Source organism: Halictus rubicundus, chromosome 7 (genome assembly GCF_050948215.1).
Source record: "Halictus rubicundus isolate RS-2024b chromosome 7, iyHalRubi1_principal, whole genome shotgun sequence".
Lineage (NCBI taxonomy): Eukaryota > Metazoa > Arthropoda > Insecta > Hymenoptera > Halictidae > Halictus > Halictus rubicundus.
In genome coordinates, this window is record NC_135155.1 from 3,155,550 (window position 1) to 3,172,472 (window position 16,923).

At 38.7% G+C, this 16,923-nt stretch overlaps 1 protein-coding gene and 1 long non-coding RNA gene across 12 annotated transcripts in view; one reads left to right on the plus strand and one right to left on the minus strand.

The window, feature by feature from the left end:
• Mesk2 (misexpression suppressor of KSR 2) overlaps nucleotides 1–16,923 on the minus strand; it is an 80,820-nt gene that overhangs the window by 22,423 nt on the left and 41,474 nt on the right. The window lies entirely within an intron of this gene.
• LOC143355599 (uncharacterized) lies at nucleotides 8,920–11,700 on the plus strand. Its single transcript, XR_013082526.1, has 2 exons — nucleotides 8,920–8,976; nucleotides 10,639–11,700. It is a non-coding gene; the product is annotated as an uncharacterized LOC143355599 (long non-coding RNA).

Here is a 16,923-nt window from a genome sequence, read left to right on the forward strand (position 1 = left end):
AATATTCTATGATTATAGGTATCAGTTTGCAGTTCTGTGTACCATGTAGCATCGAGTAGATTGATTGTGTAATCGCTTACGGATTAGTTCGATATCCTGCTGGGATCGTAATTCGGAGGGATGATCAATGATTGTTCGACGTCGAGTGATCCATATTCATTCGCCTCGCGAATACATCACGATCGTACACGAGTGCATTAGTCTTGTAATATTCATCTGTGTTTAATTGACGGAGCAATTAACCCGAATACATCGAGAGTGATCCGTGCGCGACTAAAAACAACCCTTGCGAACTAGTTCGTTGTGAGATTATCTCAAAAGATGATATTCGGACGAAATTCGCCTCTCATGTTGCACAATTAAAAGAATCATTTCTGCGAAAAATTTAAATAAAATAACAGCGCTCATTCGACTTGAAAACCCGAAGAGCGTAATTTTAACATAAAGAAAGAAAAGCAAAGAGAAAAGTTTTCAGAAAGATTGTTATGAAGTTAATTCCAATAGGAGTGCAATAGGAGAGATAAATTGCTATGTATTTTCGGTAGTTGGAGACATTCTCAATCTATTCGAAAATTCATAACGAAGTGCTCGAACAAACCACTTAGCTAGCATATGGTTCTTTTCATCCTCACTCGCGTGTCAGAGGCCGTCAGAAGAACACCCTGTGTATCATCCTCTTCTGTTCCTGGAACAACCAGCTTTGGCACCTAACCAAGTTTGCCCCCTTTCGTTTTATTCATTTATTCATTTCACTGCACACAAAGATCCCTTCTCACGTATATTATATAATTCACTGAACAACATTAAACACCACCACTCGCAACTATTTGCGCAGTCGAGCTTATATCATTGTATTAAGAATTATGGTGTATTCAAAGCAAGTAGCTTTCCTCACAACTGGACTGAGTACAATTTGAAATAGGTAGCAGGAGGACTACAAAAATTTTAGAATGCCAATGTATTGTTTTCAATCTACTAAAATGATAAAAATCATTAAATTGACGCAGGAAGATTTTATTTTAACAAAAGCGAAAATCCATGTTCCCTCTGTTACAGTATACAATGGATTTCGTTAAAAAATAATTGCAGCAACTTTATCAAGAACAATTTAGTATGGGTTTGTCAAATTAAAAGTCAGATTTGTAGCAACGAGTGAGAGCTCTTCTAATATTAATTTAACAACATATGTGTTCCCGTTGAACAGAAATATTTACTTTGATACTTCATAAGCCCAGTTCAAATTAAAACATTTTTCGTCGGTGACCACCGAGACTTCAAATTTTGGAATACTGTTTTCAAAAAGTTCCGCGATACGCGTTTCAAGCAGAACCAATTAAAAAGTTCTAGAACTCTTCCCATCCCTAGTTTTAACCAGTTAGCTGTAGCAATCATTTTGAAAAATGTGTACCTAAATTGCTTCGCAAAAATTAACAATTCGCGTTTCAACCATTCCGGTATTTCGCGTGTTTCGACTGAAATCGCTGGGTCGCGAGAGGAAAATCGTGCGGGCGTTTTCCGAAGACCTGGCAATTTCGCTGAAAATTCGCGGGAACGTTTAACTTTCCGATTGTCGGGCGGTTGATTGGTGAACTGTGTAGCTTTTTATGGTATCGATCCCGAAGACCACGCCCTGGCGAGCGTCGCGAGCTCTGCTAGATCTCGTGGTTCTCGCGTGCGTTTCCGAAGGTGACTCGCGTCACCGAGCCTGTGCGCCACGTGCTTTCATTCTGATTTGTGTGCGCAATTATCCTTTGACGCCTGCACTCTTATTCAGCTTTATGAGCATCTCCGTTCTTCTTCATTAAAGTCCCCGTGACGTACAGAAGTGCATCACCGGTTCCCCGGCGAAATGGCCGGTCTAAACGCCTTGTTGAAGCGCACACACCCGTGACTGCATCAAACACTTGCGTCGCCGTATTGCGAATCGAATACAGGGTGTCCCGCTTGAACCAGCGCCCTCGAACGCCCGCGGGATTATTCTATCGGCGACACCGAAAGAAAGGCCGCGAATAAAAGTCGAACGGTTTAGGTAGTCATATGATTTTATTCTGTTAGGTCATTTAGACAATTCTTTTCTTTTACGAAATCATTTTCACTGAAATCTGAGGAATAGGCAGTGCTTATTTATTTAAAAATTCTTAATTTGTGAGAACCAAAGGATGGCAGCCACGGAATATGAGAACGTAACACAGGCAAGAGCTGTCAGTGAGCAATTTTTCCGAACGACCTAACAGTTTGTATTTTTATTTTCTTCTTCTGGCTTCGAAAAACTTTGCTATTCGTCCGGAGAGGGCATTCGGTAGATCGTTATAGCAGAGTTACCAAAGTGTCGCACGTAGGTGCTTCCTCAGCAGAATGCATCCGCGGAGGAATCTCGTTCGAGTAGTTTTTGATGATGAAGAGTTAACTTTGTTTTATTCGGGAGAATTTTCGGGCGAGAGGTGGAATATTTTTCCGCGAACCATTTGTCAGTGAAAACCATCGATTCGAAAGGAATTTTAATCTTTAAAGAGTTTTCCATTGAAATTTTTTAATTTCTTTCACCGAGAATTTGCGCATACGTACTATCTGCATGCTCCTCAAAGTTTCGAATTTTGTTCCCGCTCAGTGCGGTCCTGAGGGATATGGAAATTTTCGAAATTATACATGCACATTAACACATTGATTGCGAACCCAGCAATCTCCAAACTTCCATAAAATCAAAGTAATGTATTTAATGGAATGAAATTTGAAAAGTTGAGTTCTGCATACTGAGCACTCTTCCAACCTTGATTCCGTGTTAACAATTGTCCGTATTAGACGACTGTAGATTCACTCCGGTTCTCCAAAAATTAATTCAAGTAGCGCATTTCCTCAATTTTAGAAGGTATAACTAGAGCTCATCATATATACTATGGCATGTCTGTGTGAACTTGAAACAAAGAAATGGTTTGGTGAAAAATTGGTAAGATTTTTACCTCAGTTTTAAGTTCTGGAAATCCTGAAGATGATAAATATTGTAGTTTCCAAGTAATTCCTTGTTTCTATAACAGCCTTGCAAATTCCGTTTCATTGAAGGAATTACTTTCACATTGTGAAACTTTTGAGAGTGCTGGTTATATGGATGTGTTTATCGGATTGAATTAATTGGCAAGCCAGATGGTTACACTGCGGACGCTTCTGCAAATACGAGCGTCTACAGATTATTATCTCTTAGATGGAAACAAATAAAGATTCAGTTTCCTCGTTAAAAGTTTGATCAGCATACTCGTAAATCATCAATCTTATCGTATTCTGCTACTGTTTCTACTAAAGTAAATTTAAGGTAATCGTGTTCGCAGGTTCTCAAAATAACTCCAAGATCAATTTTCGGTTAAAAATGTGTGGTTACTCGTTGAAAATGAAAAGTAACCATTTCATTCAATTAGGAGGAATATGGAACAAACAGAAAATATATTTCATTCTTTTTTTGGACGTTCCAAGTACACAACAAAGTGGGTCACAGGGCAGCGAACGTGTTAATCGCGAGGATGTGTGTTCCTCCACCCGACGTGCCCTATCACTGTCAAAATTTTGAAACGAATGCTGTATAGCACTGCTTCCATGGCTTGGAAACAGTCCAAACACCGATAAATCGAAAATTGTTAGGTCATTGCTAAAAAAAAAACAACTGAATGAAATGACCATCGAGATGGAAGCCAAAATTGCAGAATACGTAACTTGTCAGTATGAGTGACAAAAGTTTGTAAAGGAACACATGCCAAATCATAAATACGTATTAACCCTTGCACTCCTACGAGTTCTATGCCGGAGTCATTTCTGACCCACGCCCAATATTTCACTACAGTTTTCTTTTGCAATAAGACGATGGCTCGGGACCGGCTTTCGTCGTATTTCGGATGAAGAAGAAGACGGGATAGCGATTTTCTTATTTCGAAATAAAGAGCGTCGTCTTATATCGGAATAAAATTGTACATAGTCACGAATGACTCCGGCATAGATGACTGATTCCTCTACTCTTCTTACTTTAGAATCTGTATAATTTATATATTCTTTTTCCTTATTAGACTTGCAGACAGAGTTAGAGAAACTGGAATTAAATGGTTCCACTTTCCACCTAAAGTTCCACTTTCTTGATTAAAGAGCTTATTAAAGTAAAGATAGAATAATGTTATATTAACACTCAATCTTCTGCGTTCTAACGATTTTCATGATGCCACAAATTCGGAAAGCCGCAAAGCTACGAGTGACCTAAAACAAATACGCAGAAGTCAGTCGTCAACAATCAGTTTCAGCGAACGGACGTAATTATTTTCGCAAATGATACACGTTGCGATGAAGTGATTAAGTAACACGTTACGCGAAGCTTAATTATTTCGACTGACGCGTCACGCGTAATTGTCTGTTGTAAAACAAAGTCGAACCAATTAACTCTGCTGCGAATAATGAATATCGCGCTGGGACAGATTTATGCAGAAAAATAACGATTGACAAACGAATCCTTTTGCACACATATTCTACGACACTTATACTCAAAGAAAACACGAAAAACCAGAATACCGGACCGAACATAACCGAACGTATTTATGCTACGACCCAATCATTTTATTAATGTCTACAATCGCTAATTTTCTGTTTAATACCGAAACAAAAAGAAAATAAATAATTCACGCGGTGATTAATCGCGTCAATTGTCGTATCGGGACGATACTCGAAGAACCAACCAGCTTCGACCTGCATTTCCGGAGATTTACGGGTGACCCAATTTACAGCAGTTTACCGGGAAAATGTCAGAAACTCACGGTCTGACCTGTTCTCTATACGCTGACGCTTCCGCGACTTCCAAGGAGATAAAGGAACGTTCCCTCTGCAGAAGCATCTGCGAAAATATCATCCCCTGACCTCGAGGAAGTAGTTACTTTCTTCATCGAGTTCCCGGCAGTGTCGTCAGATGAGGGGAGGGAGCACGAATCGAGGGGTAAAATGTTACCCCCTCTCTGCCAATACCGGAGCATGCACGACAGAGACGACACGCGTCACGTGACCGGCCCGTGGCGGAAGCATGGGAAAATAGCGCGGTAGAAGGGGAAATTAGAGTGGGGGAACAGGTCTCGACCTGGCGACTATGATCCCCGGGTATATTCCCCTGATTTACGCAAAAGGCTGTTGAAAAGAGATCACGCCTTGCCGACAATGTTCCTCTTCATTAGGCTAACCAGTAAGTGTTCTCGCGTGTCTGCAGCTCACGGGTACATTCTACTTCGTTAAATCGAAATTAATAAACGGACTGTGGATTATATGCATTTGTAACAGAAAGAAGTAGGTGCAATTTATAACATTGGGAATACTAATAGAATTTGAGAATATCAATATGTCATTTTCAACATATTCCAATTATTAATGCAAGAAGAAATTTACGTTTAGCTCCTGTATCATGTTCTATTTTGACCCAGAGTGTCAAAATCGTTATTTTTACGTTAAAAGTATCTATAAAAATATGCAGGGTGTTCATGCTATTACTAGCCAGCGTTTTTCTCGTAAATAGTAAATATTAGAACGAAATGAAAGAAGAAGAAGTGGTACTGTTTTTTATACTGTTTATTGTTGTGTTTATACTATTCTGTTAGATATGAAGGTGACCTTCAATTTTTTTAAATGGAATGCTGTATATTTTTTTATATCACATGAAAGCGTGTGTCTAGACGAGTTCATTCGTATAATGCACAGTGACCTTCAAGGTCATGCAAGGTCAGAAATGGAAGAAACATTTTGAATATTTCATACCAATGCGAAGTTACTTTTCGTACCGAAGTTGTCGGATTTTCCTCAAAATGTAGGAGGACTTCAAACTTTTTATCTTCAGAAAGAAGACATTTCCGATTACGACACTTATCTTGGAAAGACCCTGTTCCCTTCAAACGCTTGGCACACAAAACAAACTGATTTTCATTTGGTTGCACTCTGTCCGCTTATTCTTCTAGGTATTTCAATTCACTTCGTCTTTTATTTCCATTGCACTTATTTCTATTCCATTGCACATTCAATAACGATACATTACTATGCGACATTACTAATCGATTTCGGAAGTAATACTGAAATTGTCTCGTCATAGTGGAAACTAGCAGTAAACACTCTGAATGTGAATGACAACATCATCTGATTCGTATGAATAAGGAACACTTGTTTACGAACACAGTGTATTTAAAAAAAAATATACAGCATTCCATTTAAAAAATTGAAGGTCACCTTCATATCTGACAAAATAATATAAACACAAACAAATTACATACGCCATTCTGTTACGTATAAAACACAGTGCTACATTTCCTCTTTCATTGTTTTCTAATATTTACTATTTACAAGAAAAACGCTGGCTAGTAATAGCGTGAACACCCTGTATATAAAATAAAAATAGTCTGTCGTACGAGGGTTAATAAAATGTAAGTGTTGTGTCCATCTCGAAGTGTCTTTATTTTGTTTTAATATTTATTGTGGTGAAAACAAAAACACCATTGATTAGTTAGAAAGAGAAATGCAGTTTGAGGTTAGCCTAATATTTTCGGCATAAATAAATAACTTCGCCGTGAAAATTCTTATTCAACCGTGTATCCTGGTTCACGTAATCCGTACACGAAATGAAATTCTTTTCCCTAGGAATGAAGAGATCCGACGGAAAAATGTCTGTGGAAAGTATTTCATTAAATTTGTGCGGGGAATTTATGAGGACGTTCGGCCACCGCCAGGTGGACTTTATTCGAAATCGATACGACATTCGGCGAACCTTATTACAAACGCATCCTCGAAACAAATGTGTATTATTGACGGTAGCATCGGGAAAGTATCAATGGTTATTTCGAGCGAGGGATTCTGTAGCTAATGGCAAACGAACGTACCCGATAGATCAAAGTAGGTGACTTTTAAGTATATTTTTATGCGACATTATCGAACTATATTTCTAGAAAATTTCATTTAAAAATCCATAAAATTAACGACGTTATGGCCTGCCATAGATATCTGCTGCATAATTGCATAATTGCCTGCAGCCGCTTTTGATTAAATGCGTTTTCCTTGCAATGAAGCTTTCCAAAAGGGTAATCAATACTTGCCAAAATTTACTGGATTGATTCTACTGAAAAGTATAAAGTTTTTTAGGGGATCGTGCTAAGGTAAGCGATTTGTAAGGATTTTTCTAGTAATTTTGTTTGCTCCAAAATATTAAAAATACCCAAGTGACAACCTCTACTCTCGAAAAGTTTTCCTAATTGCGCTGTGCAGATATTCTCGGAGCTGAGTCATTTGAAATGAAAAATTCATATTTACCAAAGATATCTTTATTGTCATAAAAGCTAGATGGATGTTATGCATTTACACAAGTGAGCAGATGAAATATAGGACGGTAGAAAGATTAAAAGAATCGAATTCGTACAGGACTATATTCAAGTTGTTAAAGTTATTAGAGGACAAACAGATTTCAATCTGGCTTCTGATCCTTGCAATTGATGCGGAAAGCTTTTCGTTTACGTAAAGAAGTCTACTAACGACTTATACTCGAGCTACCTCATAAATGGTAACAAGCCACTGCAAGTAATGTCGAATATACATATAAACGAGTCAGCTATAGCTATTGCTTATTCCATTAAAAAATGAAATTGATACGATAAAATGGAAATTATTAATAACCTGATATTTTTCCTATAATTTTGTTAATCTCGCTAACAAACTCGTTAACCTCAAAATAACTTGATGTGACCCTTTAAACTTCGGCGACCAATAAACGCATTCCAATATTCTCGAATGCAGGAACGCTATCTGGTGTCAAGACCACATATCTGGTGATACATAGATAAAATTCAAAGCACGTAGGTTTGCATTATTGACCCTGATACTATGTTCGACGCGATAAGTAATGCGCGAATACTCTGTTGCAATTTTATGTAAAATATATAATATATTATATATTTTTCAAACAAAATAAGAGAAACCAAATTTTATTTTCCTCGCTATTGCTTTTAGTGACTCAAAAATACCATTCGTACTTTGCAATTGCATTAAGGTTCGCTGTGCGGTAATTTCTTATCTTTACAAACTTGTAATTATGTTTAAAATTAAGAAATTATTAATTAAATGCATGTATGAACCTTGTTTAACTTCCTCCAGCTAAATCTTTTAATGTTATAATTTTTATTTTGTATTAGATTCGTCAAGGCCCGGCACTCTACATGAAAAGTACTTCGACAGATGTAATAATACTTAATAAATCCTCAAAAATTATTTCAAAGTGTCACTACACGATTCGCCGAAGCATCCAATCGCCTTAAAGTGGAAAGTTAGCGCAAACAGTCGTCACGAGAAATGCGTTAGCGAGTTTTCTTTCTGTCACTATGTATCATTATTTTATTCCCGTCATAATGTATGCGCTGACGTGTTCGTGCGAACTGGCGTCGCAGCGAGTGCGCCGGGCGCAACGCAAGATACTGGGGATCCATTTGAAAAAATGAAAAATTACAAGTAATACAGGATGGCTCCGGAAACTGGGACGGAACGCAATCCTCCTCTGAATGAAAGTAGAGAAAATTTGTAGAGGAATGTTAAATGGTTTTATGACGACCGTTTCTCTGCGATGGAACTTTTTTACCGCTCTATGTTGCGGCGCTGGAAAGTTAGCGGCGCAATATGCTCCGGGCGTATTACTCCATTTTTTAAATGACATAGTTCCTGCCCTCTTTTGCAGTGATACGTCTTCTTGCGCGTGAAACAACTCCCTTTTTCAGTCCTTACGTGCAAACATCGTTTATGTAAATTACTGAGTTTTCTTGCGAATTTTCTTGCCGCAGCAAACTTTTTACGTGTTCGTATCGACAGACATCGAACGTTTGACAAACTTACCATGGCTTTCATTTATTCATTTGTTTAAAAACAAAGGATAGTCCCGATTCGACCAGTCCCGATTCTTTGAACTACTATGTATATGCCCGCTGCGATCAATACATACAGTCGGTCACGAAAATATTCGGACACCACTATAGTTTTGACTATTATAGTCCGTACTTCAGAAATTTATGCAATAAGAACAAAAAGAGGTTCCACGTATGTTACTATGCAGTGTGTAGTTAACAAAAACATAAAAGATATTTATTTACGATAAGTGATTACACAAATAATAAAAGAAAAATGGACAGTACGCTCATTTTCATGTCACGAAAATATTCGGACACTATCAAAACTAAGTTTATAACACTATACATAAATCTTGTTTTTATAAATTAATATTTTGTTGGATATCCCATATGTTTTATGACGTGCCGTAATCACGTTGGCGTATTACAAATTATTCTTTTTAAATAATCTTGCCCAATACGTAGCCATTCTTCTTGCAGACGTCTTTTTAGTTCATTCTTATTGTTTATGGGAGTTGTTCGAATTCGGCGATCTAATTCATCCCATAAATTTTCAATGGGATTCAAATATGGCGATTGCGGTGGTGGGTGGAGGACATTCTTGCAAGTGTATGATAAGAATTCTTGCACAATAACGCGATTTGAGCTTAGGGTCGTTATCCTGATAAAATTTTATCCCACTTTGAAGTCCTATATTATCAACACTTTTTTAAAAATTGTTTTGCAAAATGTGCAGATACCTATTTTTATCGAGGACGTCGTCGATGAAAACTAATTCGCCTACTCCATGGGCCAAAATACAGCCCCACCACCGTGTTTCATAGTCGGCTGCAAATGTCTCGGATTTAATTCTCCTTGCGATTTCCGCCATACTCTAATTCCTCCATCGCTTCCATAAATATTAAATTTGGACTCGTCCGCGAAAATTTCGTCTTCCCACCACTGACTTTCCTTTGAAATATAGTTTTTTGCAAAATTCAGTCTCTTCATCCTGTTGTTCGCGTTAATATACGGCTTTTTTCGAGCTATTCTTCCATTATAGCCCTCTGATCGTAACACTCTTCTTATGTTTTTAGGATGCAGTGATATTCCACGGTCATTATTTAATTCAGCTGCTAACTTTGGAGCACTTATCCGAGGATCACATTTGATTCTCCTAATTATGGAGCGTTTATCACGAGTATTGAGGATCGATTTGCGTCCGCCTTGAGGGATAGATTCAATTCTATCTTCGTTCTTGTAACGTCGCACAATGTCAAATACCGTGCTCTTACTAATATTTAATAAATTTGCAATTTTGCGAATCGATTTCCCCTTTTCCCGATGAAAAATTACTAATTGTCGCATATCAAACGACGTGTTCTTACTTTTCCGATCCATTTCGCACTTTTGAGCAAGACTGACAAATATTCGATCTCTAACATACTATGTTAGATATAGTATGTTACTCTGTACATAGTATGAATGATATGTTTACAAACATTGTTTCAGTCAGTTCCTGGAACCTGGAAACTTGAGAAGTATAGCAAGTGTCCGAATATTTCCGTGATATGAAAATGAGCGTAACTTTCCATTTTTCTTTTATTATTTATACAATCACTTATCGTAAATAAATATCTCTTATGTTTTTGTTAACTATACACTGCATAGTAACATACGTGAAACCTCTTTTTGTTCTCGTTGCATAAATTTCTGAAGTACGGACTATAATAGTCAAAACTATAGTGGTGTCGGAATATTTTCGTGACCGACTGTATATCAGACGCGAATCGGTTTACGCGCTATTGTGGACATATCTCCGTGGCGAACGTAAATGCGCGTCGACGCATATGCACGGACACGTTTGCACGGTCAATATTTACTTCTATTTACAGCTGCTGCTAGAGCATGGATTCGATAATACCTCTGCCACTTCGTAATCCGCCGTAAATGTCGAGCAGTCCTTGTGCTTCTGCATTCGTCCCTTTTTTTTATTTCGAAATCCTAATTGCAATCGGGTACCAGATCGAAATGCCCCGAGTAATTGCGAGAAGGAAATCCCCGGGAACGGGGGAGCGGAACCTTTCAGAAGATTAACTGGCCATTTATTAGTATCGATCATCCGCCGGATGCGAGCCGGGAAAATTTGAAAGGAGATTCCAAGTTCCGAGACTCGATTGAAACGTTCTTTAATTGCAGACGTCTCCAAGAAACGGAAATTGTTCATCCATTATTCGATGTTTAATGCCGCGGGTAGACGGCACGGATAAACCGCCGATTCCTATTGAATGTTTAACTTAATCAAGCGATGAAATCGTTTTTACCAGCATTATCAGATTTAGCCTCGGCAACAGCTCAATGGCGGCGGCTTCGCGGGACTGAGTGTTAGGGCTTACTTAACGTGAACGCGACATTAAAATTTATGTTTCTTCTTGCCGCCCTACGGGCATTAACTCCTCCTCATCGACGATAACATAGTCTGCACCGTTCGTCGTTACTTCCGCCACTAGGTATACAAAGAACGTAGTATACACTGCTTCCGCTCGTTGTTATTACTTGAAATGTCATTTCTTTGCAGAAACTTCATTTCCTCTTTATAAGCTGGCAGACGATATTAATAGTCCGCGCATCCGTCTTATATTCTCGAACGAGCCGATAAAAAGTAATCGATCTCGTTGACAGTACACGCTGTTGAATAAAGCCGACTCGAACTCGTTAAATGGACTTGCTGAAGAAACACTTTGCGCTCGCAAATGTTTTCGATCCGTTCATAATTGCAAGCAATTTACATCCGCGATTACAATTTATGAAACAAGTTGTCATTAACGACCTGAAAAAACGCTAGGAAAAACAACGTTTCCAGCGAATCGCGATCAAAAGCGCAATTAGAAAAATGGAGCGAAACTGCAAAACATTGCGACAAAATATTAAAATTTTACTTTAATGTATCATCGTAGGAAATGTGCAAAAGTGAGGCGACTGTAATGAACATTTCTGTTTGGTGTAAGCAATTATTTCACTGATCATAAGTGAACCGCAGATTTTATGAATTTATTATGAAAATGGGTAAGTGTTTAAAGTAGTGGAAAGAGTAAAGAGAATTAAAGAATAACCAGACATTCTTTTCTACTTGTTGCAATCAATAACGAAGATTTTTATTTTTCATAATGATCCGCAATCTAGTTATAAGTATTTGTATGCAGAATTGCGTATCGTGTTCGCCACGGTATTGGCACGTCACTTGGCAAAATTTTGCATTCATTATAGCGATTAAAACGATTGAGTTATTAAAATCTGATTATTCATACGCGTATTTCTTTACAATTCGCCATGCATTAATTCGAGACAATTGGCTCGAAGCTCGAATAATTTACCGACCGCCACGACCATTATGTTAACAAAAACCAATTGAAGAAGCACTTAGCTTCCGTGAAAGTTTTTCTGCGCACACATCCATCAATCGTCCCGTTAATTATCATGCAATTTACTTCTTTTAGTTGCTTCTAACCGCTTAAAAATAGAACCGCAGTCGCGTTGTCCCGTACGAGTTGACTTCATTAAATTTCCAAGCACAGAAAATCCGTCTGCGTGTTGTTCCCGTATCTTTATCGCGTCACACTATCGTTTCCGGTTCGAGCCGAGCCCGGCGGTGTTCCTGTCTCTATTCGCTGATGAGGACACCAACATCGAGGCCCAGTGTCAGTAAGTCTCGTTCTTTCAATCTGCGCTTTCTGTTCCTCGCGGTTAAATCTACTAATTGAACAAGTCCACTAATTAACATTTAATACAATAGAGAAGCACACGATCGAACGATAATTTCACCGAATCTGTTACCGCGACCGATCATTGTTACAAGAGGTAGAGCGGCTTTTAGCTTAATTAAATGTTCCCCTACATTTTGTATTACCTTGACGAAATTAACAAACGACTATGTCCAAATGTTCGCAAAAACCTTTTCTCGAGCTGCACTGTTCAACGCTATCCGTAGATTATATACTAATTGGTGTAATTGCTTTTTTCAATCGTTCAATTTCAATAATAGAACCATCGAGCACAACAGTAACTAGTTTGCATTTTAACGATAACAAGACCGCGTATATCGAGACTTTGCGCGAGTTCTTTAACAAAATAACATCGGTTACAAAAGTGTCTACAACCTCAATAATTGTTAAACTAAGAATCTGAAATTCAGCGGTTTTAGTGTTGAAAATTGTGGAGATAATATTCTGCGACGAAAGAAGGACGACATGGAGGTGCGGATATATAATTTGATAAAACAAAGTCCAATGCAATCTTCCATTAGCTCGGGCTTTCCGGAATACATTACGTGTCCCTAACTAATTCAACCTTTTTCTCCCTCCCTCGATAATGCACCATTGTCCCGGAAGTTTCACAATCAAAGAATCGTTAAGGCTTTATTATTCAAAACTTCTAAGATTCTTTTCGTGTGGCTCTTACGAGGACAGACGTCGAATGTAGGCAAGCTGGTATCGATTATGTATATTCCATCGGGTTACCTTTCAAACCACCAACGCTTCAACAGCTTTGTTGCTTTTACCAGTGATCGGGTACAGCGGACAGATGGAGAATTTGTAAGACTTAGAAGAGTTAATAATTGCTAAAATATAAATTATGAACTTCACAAGAGCTTCACAAGAGCTATATAGATGTTTCTCTTCTTAATAATTTGAACGAGTTGAAAGTGACACGACAGAATTTTTAAATTCCGCAAATGTTTCCACTGTTCGTCATTTCATCTACTTTTTCTTGTCATGAATGCATAAAGTCTATTAATGACGTTCGATAACACTTTGAGTTTACACGACATTCAAGTGGACTGACTATAAGACAAATAGTAACTCGTAAAAGGCTAAGACCGGTTTCGAACTTAACATGCGAGCGGTGCGCATAATGTTACAGTATTCATTCATGCAGGCCCAATTGGCCATACCGATCAGTGAAACTTTCAGAACTGCATGTGCTCCGATTCAATATTAGATTTCTTTCGACTGGGTCTCGAAGCGAAAATGGTCACAATGGACTGCGTTTGTCAAAAGAAAACAAAAAAGCGGAAAAAGGGCTTTATTTCTCTGGAAAGTTGGTCATCTTCCAGCGAAATGAAAGGGCGTTCAGGTGAATGCGCCATGGTGCAACTTTACCGACGGAAAACGTCCGGGTATTACGGGCGCCGGTGATATTTCAATTTGAAGAGTTTTCACGCGGGTTAGGCGAGAAACAGTGAATGGACTGCGGATATCGTTGAATAGCCGAGATTTAATTTGCGTAGACGCGCGACGATTGCGCGGGGGGAGAAAGCGGAAGGACGTTTGGTGCCCGTATCCAAGTGGGCTTAAGCCGAGCTTTAAAGCCAACGTAAATTAATCACAGCCGGTGAATGCGGGCGCAATCGTAGGTTTGAAGCTGATTTGAATTTGGAGCGCGATAAGCAGACGCTCCGGTCGCCTGTGACCAAAATAGATAGCGCATTCATTATTAAAAGGTACACGAACCGAGCTTCCGATTACTCGTTCTGAAAGGCGATTCCGCACGGTGGAAAAGATAGTTAACAGTTTCTACATACTTTAGCGACGAATAGTCATTGACAACGACGCGCGGTGGTCAATTCGCCTAGAAACGTGGATAAAATTCATTCGGTTCATTAGTTGTGCCCCATTCGTTATAATCAGATCAGTATTGGGCGTTTAGTTGTTCGCAGAATCTGATTTCTACGTTAATTAAATATTGGGATAGAAAACTACTTTTATAGAGCCTTTTATTTGAATCGAGGTCTTACTGTATTCGTTCTACCATAATCCATAAATTCTATAAAACCCTCATATTTTGAAAAATGCGTAAGCCCATGTGGATCGTTATGCTCAGGTTATGGCACACATTGGCATAAAGTACAGAAAACCCTCGATATTTGTAAAATGGTTGCTTAATCACAAAAAGAAACAAAGTGAAAAGCGGTAACCAAAATTGAGAGATCCTATGCAATCAACTGATTGCCTCGTCGAATGAACTTTGACATTTGCATCACCGACTCCGATTTTGTGCAACTATCGAGGCCCTACTGTGCTCGAAATAAGATCTCCGTCGGGACACATAAATTTGATAAAATCCTTGCGTTTTACCACGGGGACGACCACGAGGTCAAGCGGATCGTCGTGAACCGAAGATGATACTCGTGAATCTGGGTCACCGGAGACCCGATGACCGGCGGGCGTTGGTGAATCGCGTGTTTAACCGCGGCTGGGACCGAACCAGTATTCGCGGCGAACACTCGACACCGGTACTATCGACACACGATATCCCGTGGCCGGGTGTCCTTTTTGCCGTTCGATTAACCGAGCTGGCCAGGATTTTTGTGTCGGTTCCGCCTCACGGTCGACGGGAAGATGCATGGTAAACCGTAAGACGAGGCCGCCGCACAGTGGTGCCAAGACGGCAAAAAATCCATTTTATAAATTTTCGATTTTTATAAAAAAAAATATTTTTGTATAGCCTAATAGTGCGCGCATGATGTGCCAATGTCAGATTTTTGAAAAAAACTTTTTTACGGAGATATACGCATGGTAAATAACCATTTCCTCGCTCCTGGGAATTCATCAGTTTTCAGTGCGATAGTTATGTAATTACTCCGCCTATAATTGAATACTTAGGGGTCTACAAATCATATGGGTTATTGCAAATGGCTTCAACTATTAACTGGCAAAAAATTTTTTCAAAAGAAGTTGTTTACCATTAAGTAATATGGACTAACCTGAAGGCTCTTTGCGTTACGCTCATTTTTTATTTATGGAGGAATACAAAAAATCCTTTGAATAGCTTCGATCTGGAACTAATCGTTTTGGCAAGTTATAATGTTGATCTAGCTTTGTGCAAAATATTTCATGAGATACTTCGAGATGCTTTCGTCGCAATTTAAGTTTAAATATCAATTTTCGGAATTTCCAGGAATGAATCGCGCGGATGTCACGATTATTTGATGTTTCAGGTGAAATTTTTAAGGGATATATATCAGATAATAAAAAAAATGTGACATTCATACATATAAAAAAATTTTTTACGTTAAATAAACAAAGTTTTCGTTCACTGGACCACTGTCACAAAAATGCAACAGGTATTTTTTGGTAGTGCTCCAATGAACGCTATAAAAATAATTTATGTAAGATAAAAAAAATTGTTATTAAATATTTTTTTATACATAGAAAATTAATAAATCATATGCACTTCACATTTTTCTTTATTATTTAGAAATTTTCCTAAAAAATTTCACCCGGAACATCAAATAATCGTAACCTCCGTACGATTCACTCTTGGAAATTCTGAAAGTTGATATTTAAGCTTAAATTGTGGCGAAAGGGTCTCGAAGTGTCTCATGATTTTTTGCACAAAGTTAGATCAATATTACACCTTGCTTAGTTCCGATTAGTTCCAGACCAAAATCTATTAAAGGATTTGTTGTATGCTTGCATAAATAAAAAGTGGGCAGAAAACAGAGATTTTCGATTAGCCCATATTACTTAATGTTAACAGCTTTTTACAAAAAATTTTTTTTTTGCCAAATAAGCGTTGTACCTGTGGCAATCTCTCCACAAATTTTCAAACGAATTCGTTGGATAGTTTTGTTTTTACAGATTTTTGCCGTTTTTGACCATTTGGCACCAGTGTGAGCCGTGGACAGATCGATTTACGTGTTTCCTTTCTGGAGTCGGCCGGTCCGGTCGTTCCTTCGGAACTGGAGGACAGGAGAACGAACGACTCCCTCGTAAATCGATGTAGACTGCAGACCACGTTCCGCTACAGTTATTCACCGTCCAAGAGAGGTGAGGGGGGGGGGCAAGAAGGGAGACTAAATACGAGTCTAACTGGAGCAACAGATCTGGTCGATTCGCATACTCATTCGCCAATAAAAGATGCACTTCCCGGTGGACGATAAGGAGAGGCAGACTCTCGTCTACTCGTTCCGGCGGCGCATGCATCGATCGCAATCCCAGAGCAATCCTTTACCTTTTAGTTGTCACACTGTTGCCGGGCGAGGGGTCGAGCGCTCTAGTTTCCGACC